We start from the raw sequence: 16,487 nt of genomic DNA, 5'->3' as shown, positions 1-16,487 counted from the left end.
GCATATAGACCTAATCCAGGCAATGCATCGAACTTCCACACTCATGCCAATTGCCTGACCCAAGCAATAGGCTATATCCAAGTCACAACATAGTACTGACTGCTGCAACACATCTATCCTGAATAGCTTGTGTTCCCCGGCAGAGTTTGGGCCACTGTATCCCACAGTGGTACAAAAGGGGGTTGTGAAGGATGGAGCATCTGAACCAATCAAACACTCACACCCAGTCAACTGATCTGGGTTTAATCCATCACCGTTCTTTAGCCCACTCTGCCACCCCAGTTCAGACATAGCCATATGCAAATCAGTCTGACCCTGTGCCTCATGGGAACAGTCCAGCCCGAACTGCCAAGGTATGCCTTCCCTGGACCAGAAACAAGCTTCCGGGGACCGGTTTCTGGCATTTCACCGTCTTCGGCCCGGCTTGCTTGAATCCAGTGGCAAAGTGAGCAAGGGATTCACGTCTGAGCATACACTTATGGCGGCCAAAAAGTGGTAAAAAAGGGGGTGGTGATGGACGGAGCATCTGAACCAATCAAACACTCACACTCAGTCAAGAGATCTGGGTTTAATCCATCACCGTTCTTTAGCCCAAGCATCTGAACCAATCAAACACTCACACTGTATCCCACAGGGCATGATTATATTGGGGAGCATTGCCATTCAGACCCTCCAGGATATAGCGATGTACAAAACAAAATTGCCAGTTTTGTAACAAGTCTGCACTTTTCATAAAAATGCCAGTGAATGCTACCTCGTCCTTGCATTGATCCAGCGCTTGCCAATGGGCCAATAAAAGGAGGAATCTTAGCAGCAGGCAAGTGATGTGTTCTTTGTTTATTTACTCCACACCGGCCTGCCTGCTGTTTTGCAATGATTTGGAGGGCTTTGGACTCCACCACCTGCCGCCGGACCTTCCTGGCTACAGCTTGGACTCTTCTGCAGCCAGAAGAGAGAACAGATTGTACGTCGGAGAACGGGGAACCAAAAAGAAGATCAGGTAGGTTATACTGGCATGCTGAAGCAGTATCCATCTGTCGCCTCCACTCCTACAGCTTGCTCGTTCTTCCTGGGGCTGTGGGTGCCCTAGGCAAGGAAATGGAAGGGGGCATGGGAAAACCAGCATGGTGGCCCCTGAGAGGGGGCAGTATATTAATGCAGGGGTCCAGCTCCCATGCGGGATGTGGTGGGACCGGGGACAAGCCAAGATTTAAATGCAGTGAAACGCCGGGCCCAGTGGGACAATATTTTTCTAAAGGGTCCCACCAAACGTGCCAGTGCCCCGTCCACTGCTTAAAAAAAACAACTGGTTGAGCCCTCTGGCCGTTCTTTGGTGGCTCCCACTCACCCCTTCTCATCCAGCCTTCCCTCCCTAGTGTTTTGGTGCTGGAGGTCCAGTGTTTTCAGGATACATTGGTGAGTGTAGAGGCTAGTGTCTGGCAATAGGGACAATGGTAGGGTAGGGGTCAGTTTGGGAGGGGGTGGCAGGATAGAGGGCAGTGTTATGGCAGAAGCAGACAGCCATTTAGTGTTTAGAGTGTAGGTGGCAGTGTGGAGCAGTAGGTGTAGGGCAAGCAGAAAGGGCCAGTGTCATGTGGGAGCGGATGATGGCAGTGTTTTGGGGAAAGGGGCTATGGTTTTCAAGGTTACTGTGGTGGGGTTGGTGGCAGTGCTGTGGGGTAGGGTGTTTTTTTGTGTGCATTTTTCAAATTATTTGATTTGGGGGATATTAAGTGTTTACAACAGGGCTCTTCAACCTTTTCTGTAGTGAGAGCTACTTCTGATCAGTGAAAGTCTTGAGCTACTCAAGGCTAATCTACAATACCATCGCTCAGCCGCTTACCACCATTTGTAATGCCATCTTTGAAACAGGCGTCTACCCAGAGATCTGGAAGAAGGCCATCGTCAAACCTTTGCTCAAAAAGCCTTCCTTAGACCCCATGGTTACGGCCAATTACAGACCCATTGCTTGCCTTCCCTTTCCCGCTAAAATCGTAGAGGCCATCATGACCCAGCAGCTCTCAGAGTTCATTGAACAACACGAACTCCTGGATGATACGCAGTTCGGTTTCCGGAGGGGACACGGAACCGAAACTGCGCTGATAAAGGCCTCCGATGAAATTAGAAACATCCTGGATTCGGGAGGAGCAGCAGTGCTCATTCTGTTGGATCTCTCGGCGGCCTTTGACACGGTCGACCATGCTATCTTGGTCGACCGTGTCACAGCCCTGGGGATTAATAATTTGGCCAAAGATCTTGTAGCCTCTTTTTTGGCTAACCGCAAACAGGCAGTTAAACTGGGCAATTATTATTCACCGACTTCTAAACTGCCATGCGGGGTCCCCCAAGGATCGTCGTTAAGCCCTGCGCTTTTTAACATTTATGTTGCAGACTTGGCAAGGGTCATAAAATCTCATGGGATGCGCCTAACTACTTACGCCGACGACACCCAACTTGTGTTGGCGGTCCATAAGAACGGCCCAGTGGTAGCAGCTAATTTCCAGGAGGGGATACTGGAGGTACAAGCATGGATGCACAGTAACTGTCTAAAATTGAATGCGGAGAAAACGGAGGTTATGACCTTTGGCAACATCTCTCCAGAATGGTCCCCGATTTGGTGGCCTATTCAGATGGGTCCTCCTCCGGTCCCAGTCGCAAAGGTCAGGAATCTTGGAGTGATCTTTGATAAACATCTGTCCTTCAAACACCATGTAAATAGGGTTGTCTCAGCTGCCTTTTTTACGTTGAAAAAGATAAAAAAGCTGCTACCGTACTTACCATCATCAGCTGGAAAAACCCTAATCACCACCTTGGTGTTTTCCAAGCTTGATTACGGAAATGCCCTCTTTCTTAACACTCATAAATATATCTTGAACAAGCTTCAATCTGTTCAAAATATGGCAGCCAGAATCCTTCTCAACATTCCAAGGCGCCAGTCCATCTCGGCAGCTATACGCCATCTTCATTGGCTAAGAGTGGAGAGCAGGATCAAATTTAAGGCCTTATGTATTGCCTATAAGGCCATTCATCATACTGGCCCGAAGTTTTTAAGAGAGGCATTTCAGCTATACACCCCTATAAGGAACCTAAGATCAGCAGCTAGCTGTTTACTATCTGTGCCCCGAACAAGAACCGCCACCTGGGGAGACAGACGATTCTTGGTTGCAACTCCCAGACTGTGGAACTCTCTCCCTTCACATATCAAAACTTCCCCCACTCTTATTTGTTTTCGTAGGGCTTTGAAGACTTGGCTCTTTAACCAATAAGTCTGTGTGCTGATTACTGTTTCCTAAAGCATCATACTGCGCCTAGACACCCTCGGGTATTAGCTGCGCATTAAAAATTCCATAAATAAATAAAATAAATAAATAAATAAATAAATAAATAAAAATAAATAAATAAATAATCATCTTGCACATTGTTACCAGACAGTTTGTCAAGTAGGGCCTTTTAGATTGAAGATTAACCATCTGTCTGCCCCTTCCGCGCCATGGTACTCCTATGATCTCAAGAAATGTAAAAGAAAATGTAGGCACCAATAACAATTTTGGAGGAAGAGTTACAGCCTATTGTTCAACACAGTTAAATCACTTTCATCCTTTGATTATAAAAATGTAGCAACTCCCAGCCGAAAAGCTGTAATGAACTAGCCGAATTCTTTTTTCCAAAGTAAATAAAATATTCCTGGAATTTAAGATAACACCAGATAATCTTTAGGGACAGATACAGTGGAGTAACTAACTTACCATTTCCTGGTAACGGTAACTCTCATCTTATCAACACTATGAAATTTGGAGCCCTCCATTCAGTTTCAGCTACCATTTCTACTCATCTCACTTTGTTATTACAATGGTGCTCAAGTCCTGACTTTTCCCAGATGCATTCATTTTACCATTTCTGAAGACTCTTTCCCTCGATCCCTGTGTGGGATGACAGCACCCACTGAAGACATTGCCATTGTAGCAATTCACTTCTCTTGCACAACCCTTGTGTAGTCTGGGACAGTGCACCTTCCCTGTAATTCTGAACTGGGCCTTTACATACGTTACTATTCTGCGTGCCTATTTAATTCAGGTATACAAAGAATGTGGTACTACTTGTATACTAGGGGCGGACAAGGAAGATTGAATTTCTAAGGTGGCGGAAATGTTTTTGTCAAAGTGCTTTATGCCCTAAATACTCTCCCGTACCCTGAACATAATGAGATTACGTAGATTACACCTCTGTGTGCCTAATGCTTCCATTTGCATTTCAAGACAGTGATTAATGTGGCTTTATCAAGTTCAAAGCCATTAGGCGTTTCCGACCTGCCTGATACTTACATATGGAAAAGATGGGTCATTTGTAACCTAAAGATAGATAAACATATTCATAGGTCACGATTTAAGTCTGCATCTAAAATAAAACCGTAAACTAAGGAAAGGTGATAAGTGAAAAGTTAAAAGGCAGCCGCTAATCGAGCTGCATTTGTACATAGGCTTTCCTATATTATGAGATCTATTCCTGCTTCAACGCTTAATTACAATGAATACTTTAATACCCAGGCATGAAGTCATTGTCGAGCTGTTTAAATAATCCACCTGTCTCGCCACCTCTTCCCCACTGCATCCTTAATCAGGGGCCTAGCCAGTGTGCCCAGGGCCCCAAGGCAAGAAAGGAAATGTGACCCCTGCCCTTTATTTGGACTGTGGAAAACAGCAATAATGATTGTTCTGTGGGCCCCACAGGCCTCTGTTTGAACTGTGACAAACAGCAGTTATCAGGGTTCAGTGGGCCTTTAAGGCATCTGGGACCTGGTGCCACTGCACCTGCTGCACCAATGGGAAGTTAAGCCCCTGCCCTTAACAGCTTCTATTCTAGCCCACTGGAGAACCGAAACAGCCAAGTACTGATCTGGCCATATATGAAGGCATGCAGCCGCCTCTCCCCACTGAAGGGATTTAAGTCGCATGAAAGCAGCATGCGGGAAACAACCATTTTCTGAGGCAAAGTCAACCAACACCTTGTCTGTTCCAACCTGAATCCATTTTAAACCAGGGACGAAAAAATGGTTCATTGTCATCCCTTGCTTATCAGAAGGGTAAAACAAATTCATCTAACATTACAGTGTACCACATACAAAATTGTGTTTCTGTTTACAAATTAAAACTAGCATGCATATAGAAAGGGGAGCCTTTGGCCAAAATAGCCATTTTCCCTACCCATACTTTTAACACATCTTATACAAAAAATGCTAATTTTGTCATCTGGCAATAGTCATTAGCGCCTACTCATAAGCAAATGCCATTTGTCTTTCACTTCAAGCTTTCAAAAGTAAATTGTTATAAAGGCAGTATTGAATTTTTTCACATTGTGTACTCTTACCAAAATTTAGAGCATCAATTTTATGTGACACACCATAGATAAAAGGAGTTCTTTATATATATTAAACCTCCAGAAACGTTTGATTAACCTTATAAAGTCACGGCTAGCTTAGTTAGTTTATAGTCTTCTTTTTTATAAATTATTTCACGTTGTTACTGGATCTGCATGACTAAACACCTATAAGGTCCCAAAGGCGAGACCTATTGGCTATGCCAATGCTTGTTATTGATGGAGTACATTGAGCAGCAGAACTTTTGATTAAGTCCTGAAGAATGCCGCAAACACCTCTTTGGAGGGTTAATAGGCTGAAACATGTTGACTGTAGGAAGGTGGATACCTGACTATGGTTGCCCCCAACTTTTTGCCTAGTGTTTAGCTGGTTTTCGACATAGTTGGCCTCGGATCCTGCTATTCAGGGCCCCAGGCTTCCTGCTCTCTCTGTTAACATGGACTCCATGTACCCTAGGTACATATTTGATTGGATGCTGGGTCACCTTATCAGCCCCTGTACAGTGCATAGGTGTACCCAGGGCCTACCAGGGGCTGCAGCATGTATTATGCCACCCCTGGCTGGCCATCCAAAACTGACACAACTGGCTGGTAGTACAGCTGGGGCAAGGTGGTGTAATCACCCTTTGCTATAGATTTAGCATACCTATATCTAACCTAAAATGGACACATAGATTCCTCTAAGTCACTCCTATGGTAGGCCTCATCAATCCTGGAGGCAGAGTGCTTGGAAATATGTGAGATGGTGCTCTAGCATGAGCTGAGCCTGTCTGCAGCTTTCAGAACCATGTCCTTAGGCTGTTTCCATGATAACGCTATACCATATACTCTTAAGTGCATTATAATCCTTGCGGTTATTTGCCAACTTGGGTATAGCATTATCAAAACATGTCGAGTAAGGTGTCATACGAATTGGAATACTACCCCCTTGCCAGTTTTGGCAACGGGGGTAGCATTCCACCCTTCTAGAGGGTCACAACATGTACAGAACCAGAACCCCGGTTAAACTTAACCAGAGCCTCAGCATCACAAAATGGATGCTGCCACCACAGACACATGTCTGACCTCCTGCTGCTGGGAGTTCTTCCAGCGAGGGAGGCTTGGACAAAGGGTTTCCTGCCTGGGGAGGTGCCAGCACCACCCCAGACAGGACTTTGTGTATTAGGGAGGACCAGGCTGAATAGAATGAGACATGCCTGGGGCACACACGGTGTCCCTTGCATATACCGGTTCAAACCAGCTGCTGGGGCACTCCAGCCCCAGCTCTGGCGCGAAACCTGACAAAGGAAAGGGGGTGTAACCACCCCCCTTCCTGGTCCCACCCAGGGGAGGGACCTAGTCATAGTGCAGCCCCCTTTAGACGGATAAAGGCAGGAGCTGGTCTCTTAAAAATTAGATTACTCTTGACAACTTCAGAAGAAGAAACTCTTGACCCTTCGACGTTCTGCTCCTCAGAAGACAGAAGAATCTCCCCTATGGTCAGGGAGTGACCATCCTGCTCCGCAGGCACCATCAAGCATCTTTGCGGGTTGATGTAACGACCTTCTTCCAGGAACAAGACTGCCCAGCTCGACGAGACCTGGATCTTCAGACCTCTCTGACCGCAACCTGCCTCCACAGCACAGCTGGGACCCGTGGATGCTACAAGACACTTGAAGCCGGCTATCTTCACAAGCCTGCATTGCGCTTCCAGCACGACCGCCGAGGGATCCTCGAGTGAGTGCATCGGGGTTTGAGAAGCCCTAGACCTAAGCAGCACCTGCACCAAAGACCAGCCCCCCAGCATCCACGAGATCTACTTGCCGGCTGGCTAGTGACCTCTGAGACGACGACCCGAAGAAAACAACACCGCTGGTCTGGTCCCCCAGACTGGCCCTTACTTCCCTGCAAAGGAGAAGAACCCCGGACCCTCCTGGTCCGCACCAGACGCCATCTTTGCTCCACCGCGTGGGCTTGCCTTTGCCAAGGCCTGTTGTCCAGATCGACGATCCAACACAGCTAACAGCAGAAGTCTTTGTGGGACAGCTCGTGCCTCCAGCCTGGTCATCAAGAACACCTCCTGGTCCGCGAGTCAAGCGTCCACTCTTCATCCTGATCGCGACGACAGCATTTGGTTCCCTCCTGGTTCCAGCCCAGTCACTGGCTAGTGACTGAGACTCTGTCCCCTTCTCTTTCAGGACTTCTTCTTCCTCGATCCATCCTTGGATCACTCCGGACACCTCCATCTGGTCACCTGCCAGCAACTCTTACTTCAGGCTCCATTGGGAGCAACACAGAAACCCGACACACTTTCAGCCATATGCACCCGCAGCCCATGGGTTAGGTAACTAAGGCATCTGGGTGCTGAAGTCTGTGTCCACTATCCTAGTGTCCAGATCCACTGTTGTTTTTCCCTTAACTAGTTGGGTTCGTCCGGAATCCGTAACTTAACAAACAGTACGATCTATAGACATTGGTACGCATCCCGCGTGAGTTTCCACTCTGCAAGTGGGTCCCGTGGGCCTCCTGCTCCTTACTTCTTCAGTTGGTAGCGTAGTCCCAGCGATCCTCTAGCCTCTGGATCCTCTCACTGTTCTTCTTTTCCTCGCATTCCATTTATTGAGTATATGGTTTGTCGTGCCCCTAGGGCACTTGTGTAAATATTGTGGATACTCTTATTTCTTTTTAGCAATTGTCATGTGCTTAGGCCCCTGACCTCATAAAGAGTTCAGAGGTATTTGTTATAAATAAATAGTTTATTTTCATAACAACTTGTGTGGTGTGTTTTCATTTGGTATTCAAAGGTTATATATGGTAAAACAGCTGGCTTCACATGCCCTCTTGAGTTTAGCCTAAGACTGCTTTCTCCATGCTACCACTAGGATAGCTGGTCTATAAGGTTGACTTACAACCAATCACCATAAGGGTTGTTTGGACTGATACAAAGTGATCACTAGAATTAGTGAGCATTATATATCAGGCCAACTTCTCACATTGACCTTTTATTTACTCTAACGGTGCATATATATTTCTCCCACGGTGCCCTGTTTTTAAATTTTAATCCTGGCCCAGGGGCGTACAAATAATGGAAACCACATACCCTTTAGCACGTTTGAACTTTCACTCTGCTGCCCCCAATACCCTGAGCTCATTATTGTGGTATTTAGTATACCTTTCTCCATAACAAAACATGCCTGAACTCCTCCCTCTCAGTGAGGGGGTTGTATCACGGTGCAAGGAGATTCCCAATAAGAAAGCATGCCAACTATGGTGGGTGAGGGAAATCGTCCTTTTAATGGGATATTTCATCTTAGCTAGGTCTTCATTTGCAACAGTAATCCTCAGAGACCCAAGGGTTTCTTGATTGTGGCAGAAATAAATTTGTACCCCTTCTTTGTACGTTCAAGCACAGACCATTGCTTGAAATCTTGTGATCAATGTAGGAAAACTACTCTGTGCACTGAGAAAATATTTTAAAATAACGGAAAGTTGATAATCGCAGTTAATACCTTCTCAAACCTGGATTTATCTAGAAGAGAAGTCTGTTAATTCTAGCAGATTTTTGATACCACAAGGTATAAGAAATTAGGGGATCTTTATCTGATATCTTTATCAGTAAATTATCTGAAATTATTGAGCATAAACTTTGCAAGTATTATTTCTAGAGATTAAGGAAGTTCTATATTGATCCTTTCTAAACTAACCCCAGTGCGTATGACTACAATAACCACCTCTCTCAAATCAATATTGTGCTTGTTTTAGTGAGAAAGCTAAATGATCTAGGAGAAACCAGGAACTGGCGTCAGTATTTTTCTTAGGAAGCTTCAAGTTAAAGAGTGAAAACACTTTTTAGAATGCCCCAATGATAAAGATATTTCAATATGTTTAACAAAAAGAATAGGTACATTTCAAGACAATATTGTAATGGGAAATAACAGGAACAAATATTTACACGACATGACAAAAATATTAGAGACTACATTTTAGCAATATAGGAAATACTAAGGTTCATGTATTAATAATCCATTTGGTAAAAAGTGGTTGCTTGTAGAGTCAGCACACTACTTTGTCTGTGATTGCTTTTAAGTAAAGGCCTTTTTTAATGCACCCCATTTTACTTTCAGATTCACAAATGTCCCCTTGAGTTACTACCTCCTGTTAAGGTTTTTCAGCCGACATATGGTTTCAAAGCTCAATACATACTGTAACGATGTATTAAATATTCAGAAGGGACACTATTAACATTCCACTTTCGAAATCTGAATTGTTAAATGGTCTTAGTACATTTCAAAAAGGGGTTTAGCATTTGCAAACTCTGTGAAATACTGAACCAGTGGATTTTTGAACAATAAAACCTTTGGTGCACGAGGCCATGTTTCTCAATTCCCTCCATATTAACTTTGCTAATAATGTTAGTTGAATGATAACCTGTGCACATACCTATTTAGTGTTAGTGGTGCTTCAGATCAAATAAAAACCATCACACAACTCTTACACAATACTTAAAGACAGAATGTCTAACATCCATCTTTAATGTGTTGGTAAATATATTTGCAAATGTTGTCACTTAAACAGGAAAGCATCTATAGCGGTCTCTGGACATGAAATAGGATATAATCATAATATTTAGATACATTTTCTAAGTTTCAGGAACAATGTGTGTCTTCTGGGTTTACTCTAAACCACTATTATAAACATATTCAATGCTTTTAGATTTGATCTGTTTGTACTGGTTTCTATTGCAGACAATAATCTTGATTTAGACCAAGGATCAATTCCACCTATGACTTTTAAAATCTATTTATCAATGATCTCTATTAGTGTTATCGCAACTAAAACTGTAATAGAACTGATCTGAGAGATGGACCTTCAAGTATTATGCTCAGCCAATTTATTGAACAAACTATGGAGTTGAAATCTGAATAGATTAGATCCACAAGCATTTCCTGACCACTGTATTTTACATCAATAGATTACTTATCAGCACATTTTCTCTAAGTACAATTCACTCATCTTCTATTTTTCACGGAGCTCGTGCTGTGTCTGTTTGAACTCTTTTAAAATATGGCATTTAAATGTCCAAAAGTTCAGGAATTCTAGTTCCAAGCCTGGTCAAACCTTAATGAATGCTACACCAAAAGATGCCCTTCTGTTCCTACATTTTATTGTGCACCATGTTTCAGAAATGGCATGTTTTTTGCTTTCGGAGCTAAAATGTATTATTGTTGCCAACCGAAACATTATCACTAATTAGGAAGATAACAACAAGTGGTCCTGTGATGCTTGCTGGAATGGGAAGTGTTTAATCAAAAAGTGGATTGAATTCAAGTTTAGGCGACAATTTTACAAAAGTGTATGGATTTTGTATATATTTTAAATTATTGATCTCCAAAATGGCCTAAATCAATACATTGGATTGAATTTCAAGTTTATCATTTGAATCCAATTATTGGAAAATATATGATTTTGAACCCCATGAGGTGGTTCCTTTCCAGAAAGCATTCAGGTTGTAATCATGAGTCAAATAATGCTGAGGAGGTTAATCCCTTCCATGCTCATGACGAGCTGAGCTCGTCATGAGGCACGGTTGAGCTGTGCTGATGACGAGCTGAGCTCGTCATGAACAATGGGGTTCATCCAGGATCAGCACAGGAGGGGAAACACCTAGCAGCCAAGGTGTTAAAATATTCAAATTGAATTCTAAATACATATGAAATGTTAATTGTTCAATATATGTCTCTAAATATTTTAATGTGAGGAATGTATTGCTTAAGGAAAATAATTAGTATTTGTTTTTCTATATGTAGGAAGCATTACATTAATGAAATCACTGTAACCCAACTTCTTTGTTTCCATTCCTGTTCTTTATGATCGTTTCGATTGTTGAACTTCAAAGATTGCCCAAAATTAGGAATTGTGCTCTACATAACTTTGCTGTGTTACAGTACGTTGATTTTTATGTACTACTTTTGTCTCTTAAGTGTATGGCAACTGATGTTTGGTTTTGCTTTAATAATCAGCTTATGTTTAATAAGGTTTTATTATTCAATAAAATGTTTCAAACACAACAAATTGTAGTTGATATGTATTTACAACTGCAGCATTTTTATTGTATGGGCAGTTTCAAAGGGGCCAAAAAGATGGTCTGTGGGTTGTCGTAGGACCACATTGGCATCAGCAGAGAGAGGTTTGGGCAGGTTATTAGGGTACATGTAAGGTTGGAAGGAGGGGGAACAAAGCATGTACATTGTGTGGACTGTGACTCCTGGAGTTATTGTGAGGGATACCATGCTACCCTGTAAATGAATCCCCTAGTGATTATTGTCAACAAACTTTATTTGGTTTTATAAAAGAAAAACATCTTCCAAGTTATAGATTGACAAATATAATATGTCCAAGTTAATCAGAACACAAGGAAAAAATTCATGAATTACAGTACAGAAGTTAATAGCAGCTTGACCTGAGTCTAACAGCGACTCGTAAAATGTTAAGCATATGCAAAACAGTGTCATTAGAGAGCAGTTGTTAAAAGAGAATGGGAATAATAAATAACTTTCTAGGGATAGCATAAAAACTACAAAACATTAAAAAAAGTGCATCATGTCCTGAGGAGAACCACCTTTGCAGTCACAAGGCATGAGGCACAAGGCCTCTGTGGGAGCCACAGGGTGTGCCAGGAGGTAATGGAAGAGGTTGAGCCGAAACTGGGTCAATAGAAAACAATCATGGATGTTTTTAAGACCTAGAAGATAAGGTTCCGTGGTTTGTACAGTGTTTAACACAATGTACTTACTCACACTAGGCTTCCACAGCTCATTTCCCTCTCTATCACAGCAGCTCATTCTTAAAAAACACTCTTTGACCAGAGAAAGGTCCCTCTTACATATGTGCCCAGGGGTAGTGTTGGACTTGGCCCTTCTGGCGTGTTCACCCCTAATCTTTTTGCTTGTACTTGTGAATTGGTGTCTACGTGACTTAGATGTATTGATATTACAAATAACAGTGGCTTTTAATTTTTTTAAATACATAATACTTAAATAAAAGTTATTGTAATTTATAATGGCAATATTAACATCTTTGTGACATTTGTAATAAAGCTTGAAACATTGAGAGAACATATTTGAACCAGTTGATGTTGAATGGTGGCACAGATTGATACTGTGGTGGCGATGAGTAATGCTGTGGCGTTCAGTGATGCTGTGGTAGCGCATATTGATGTTGTGGTGCCCCTGAGTGATGCTGTGGTGCCCCTGAGTGATGCTGTGGTGGTGCTGAGTGATGCTGTGGTACCCCTGTGCACGCCCTCACTCACACACTCGCACTCTCACACACCCCTGAATGATGCTGTGGTAGTGCGCTAGATAGAGTGAGTGAGGGCAATAGATAGAGTGAGTGAGGGTGATAGATAGAGTGAGTGAGGGCGATAGATAGAGGGAGTGAGGGCTATCGATATAGAGGGAGGGCAATAGATAGATCGAGTGAGTGAGGGCGATAGATAGAGGGAGTGAGGGCTATCGATATAGAGGGAGGGCGATAGATTGATAGAGTGAGTGAGGGCGATAGATAGAGGGAGTGAGGGCTATCGATATAGAGGGAGGGCGATAGATTGATAGATCGAGTGAGGTAGGGCGATAGATAGGTAGAGTGAGTGAGGGCGGTAGAGTGAGTGAGGGCGGTAGTGAGTGAGTGAGGGTGGTAGAGTGAGTGAGGGCGGTTGAGTGGTAGAGTGAGGGCGGTAGAGTGGTAGAGTGAGGGCGGTAGAGTGGGAGAGTGAGGGCGGTAGAGTGGTAGAGGTATGTGAGAGGGTGAGGGTGTGTGAGAGGGTGAGGGTGTGTGAGAGTGAGGGTGTGTGAGAGTGAGGGTGTGTGAGAGTGAGGGTGTGTGAGAGAGAGGGTGTGTGAGAGTGAGGGTGTGTGAGAGCGAGGGTGTGCGAGAGCGAGGGTGTGCGAGAGCGAGGGTGTGCAAGAGCGAGGGTGTATGAGAGCGAGGGTGTGTTAGAGTGAGGGTGTGTGAGAGTGCCAGTGTGTGAGTGAGGGCGTGCAAGGGTGAGGGTGAGGGGGTGCGAGTGGGTGAGGGGGTGTGAGAGGGTGAGGGTGAGGTGGTGTGAGAGGGTGAGGGGGTGTGAGAGGGTGAGGGTGTGTGAGGGTGAGGGGGTGTGTGAGAGTGAGGGTGTGTGTAAGAGTTAGGGTGTGTGTGAGGGTGAAGGGGTGGGTGAGACATTGAGTGAGGGTGAGGGTGAAAGGGTGGGTGAGCATGGGTGAGATGGTGAGTGAGGGTAAGGGGTGGGTGAGGGGATGTGTGAGGGTGAGGGGGTCTGAGGGTGTGAGGGAGGATGAATGGGGAGTGAGGGTGAGGGGGCGTGAGGGTGAGTGGGTGTGAGGGTGAGGAGGCATGAGGGTGAGGGGGTATGGGTTGTGGGGATGAGTGAGGGTGAGGGTGAGGGTGTTTGAGGATGTGTGAGGGTGAGGGGGTGTGAGGGGGCGTGAGGGTGTGAGGGGTGCAAGGGTTGTGGGGGTGTGTGAGGGTGTGGGGGTGTGTGAGGGGGTGGGGGTGAGGGGGCGTGAGGGTGTGAGGGTGAGGGGGTGTGAGGGTGTGGGGGTGTGAGGGTGGGTGTGAGTGTGGGTGAGGGTGTGAGGGTGAGTGAGGGTGGGTGAGGGTGGGTGAGGGTGAGTGAGAGTGTGTGAGGGTGAGAGGATGTGATGGTGAGGAGGTGTGAGGGTGAGGGTGAGGGTGACGATGAGTGGGTGTGTGAGGGGGTGTGAGGGTGAGGGTGTGAGGGGGTGTGAGGGTGAGGGTGTGTGAGGGGGTGAGGGGGTTAGGGGGTGTGAGGGTGAGGGTATGAGGGTGACTGAGGGTGTGTGAGGGTGAGGGTGAGGGGATGAGGGTAAGGGTGTGTGAGGGTGAGTGGGTGTTATGAAGGTGTGTGAGAGGTGAGAGGGTTTAGTGAGGGTGAGTGAGGGTGTGTGAGGGTGAGTGAGGGGGTGTGAGGGTGAGTGAGGGGGTGTGAGGGTGAGTGAGGGGGTGTGAGGGTGATGGTGTGAGGGTGACAGGGTGTGTCAGGGTGAGGGTAAGGGTGTGTGAGGGTGAGGGGGGTGAGGGGGTATGAGGGTGAGAGGGTTGTGAGGGGGGTGAGGGTGAGTGAGGGTGTGTGAGGATGAGGGGGTGAGGGTGAGTGAGGGTGCGAGGGTGAGGGGTGTGAGGGTGAGGGAGGGTGAGGGTGTGAGGGTGAGTGGATGTGAGCGTGTGTGATGGTGAGGAGGGGTGACCAGAGACAGACAGAGGCCACTGGAGACAGTCAGAGAGCAGCCTAGACAGGGGAGAGAGAGCAGAGAGAGGGAAGAGAGAGCGGAGAGTGAGAGGGAAGAGAGAGTGGAGAGTGAGAGGGGAGAGAGAGCGGAGAGTGAGAGGGGAGAGAGAGAGGGGAGAGAGAGCAGAGAGAGAGAGGGGAGAGAGAGCGGAGAGAGAGAGTGGAGAGAGAGCGGAGAGTGAGAGGGGAGAGAGAGCGGAGAGTGAGAGGGGAGAGAGAGGGGAGGAGAAAGTGGAGAGTGAGAGGGGAGAGAGAGCAGAGAGTGAGAGGGGAGTGAGAGGGGAGGAGAGAGTAGAGAGTGGGAGGGGAGAGAGAGTGGAGAGTGAGAGGGGAGAGAGAGCGGAGAGTGAGAGGAGGAGAGAGTAGAGAGTGAGAGGGGAGAGAGAGTGGAGAGAGAGGGGAGAGAGAGTGGAGAGTGAGAGGGGAGAGAGAGTGAGAGGGGAGAGAGAGTGGAGAGTGAGAGGGGAGAGAGAGAGGGGAGAGAGAGCGGAGAGTGAGAGGGAAGAGAGAGTGGGAGTGAGAGGGGAGACAGAGCGGAGAGTGAGAGGGAAGAGAGAGCGGAGAGTGAGAGGGGAGTGAGAGGGGAGAGAGAGGGGAGGAGAGAGTGGAGAGTGAGAGGGGAGAGAGAGTGGAGAGTGAGGGGAGAGTGAGAGGAGAGTGAGAGGGGAGAGAGAGTGGAGAGTGAGAGTGGAGAGAGAGCGGAGAGTGAGAGGGGAGAGAGAGTGGAGAGTGAGAGGGAAGAAAGAGCAGAGAGTGTGAAGGGAGAGAGAGTGGAGATCGAGAGGGGAGAGAGAGCGGAGAGTGAGAGGGGAGAGAGAGTGGAGAGTGAGAGGGGAGAGAGATCTGACACGGAGATGAGAGCGGAGAGTAAGGGGGGAGGTCTGGCACACACTGAGACGAGAGTGAGAGAGGTCTGACACTGAGACGAGAGCGGAGAGTAAGGGGGGAGGTCTGACACACACTGAGACGAGAGTGAGAGAGGTCTGACACTGAGACGAGAGTGCAGGGACGGTGACAGCAGAGTGCGCTCTGACTCAGAGGTGACAGGCGGGTGAGTGCGCCGGAGGTCGAGTCTCCGGCGATGGTCGGGGTCCGAGATGAGACAGAGGCCGGGACTCAGCAGTGCTCCCCTCTACCTGTTGCCATCTTCATATGAAAATGCCAATAAAGCGATTTAAACGGTAACATCAAATCCAAAGTATTACAAAGAAAGGCTGAGGATGATCACATTTTTCCCCAAAAAAAGGCATCAAGAATCATTACCAGTCTTATCAGTCTGATTATATAGTTGTGGCAAGAAGACATTGGGCTCATGTAGTTATTATGATGCCATGATTAATTACAAAAACACTGACTTTCACTAGCGGTTGATGTGGGGGAGAGAGATCAAAGCAAGCCTCGATCTCGAGGGAGCATGAGCTGTATGGCTGCTTCATATGAAATGGACTATACAGGAACACGTGACTACTGCTATTATGACTGAGATGAATCTGTATGGCATCTTCTGTCAATGGCCACATTCCTTAACAGTTTAATAGTCCTGAAGGCAAGCCACTGAATCAAAGAACATAATTAGAACAAGGTACAATGCAGCAGTAATGAAAACTTCTTCTGTGCACCTATTACATACATGCCAACATTTCAACTTCAATAAGAGGGAGAAATATGCGTGGGTGTGGCCACAGCTCGGACTCCGCCCACTGATCCAATCCTCAAGTTATTCCCACCCTCTGATTCTCCGCCCACAGTTCCCTACATTTTTCCCCCACTTCAACTATTGTGAAGTGCGACATTATGAAAAGAGATCTGAAAATATAGACTTCAGTAA

Source organism: Lissotriton vulgaris, chromosome 1_1 (assembly GCF_964263255.1).
Source record: "Lissotriton vulgaris chromosome 1_1, aLisVul1.2, whole genome shotgun sequence".
In the NCBI taxonomy this organism is placed as follows: domain Eukaryota; kingdom Metazoa; phylum Chordata; class Amphibia; order Caudata; family Salamandridae; genus Lissotriton; species Lissotriton vulgaris.
This window is presented reverse-complemented; position numbering follows the sequence as displayed.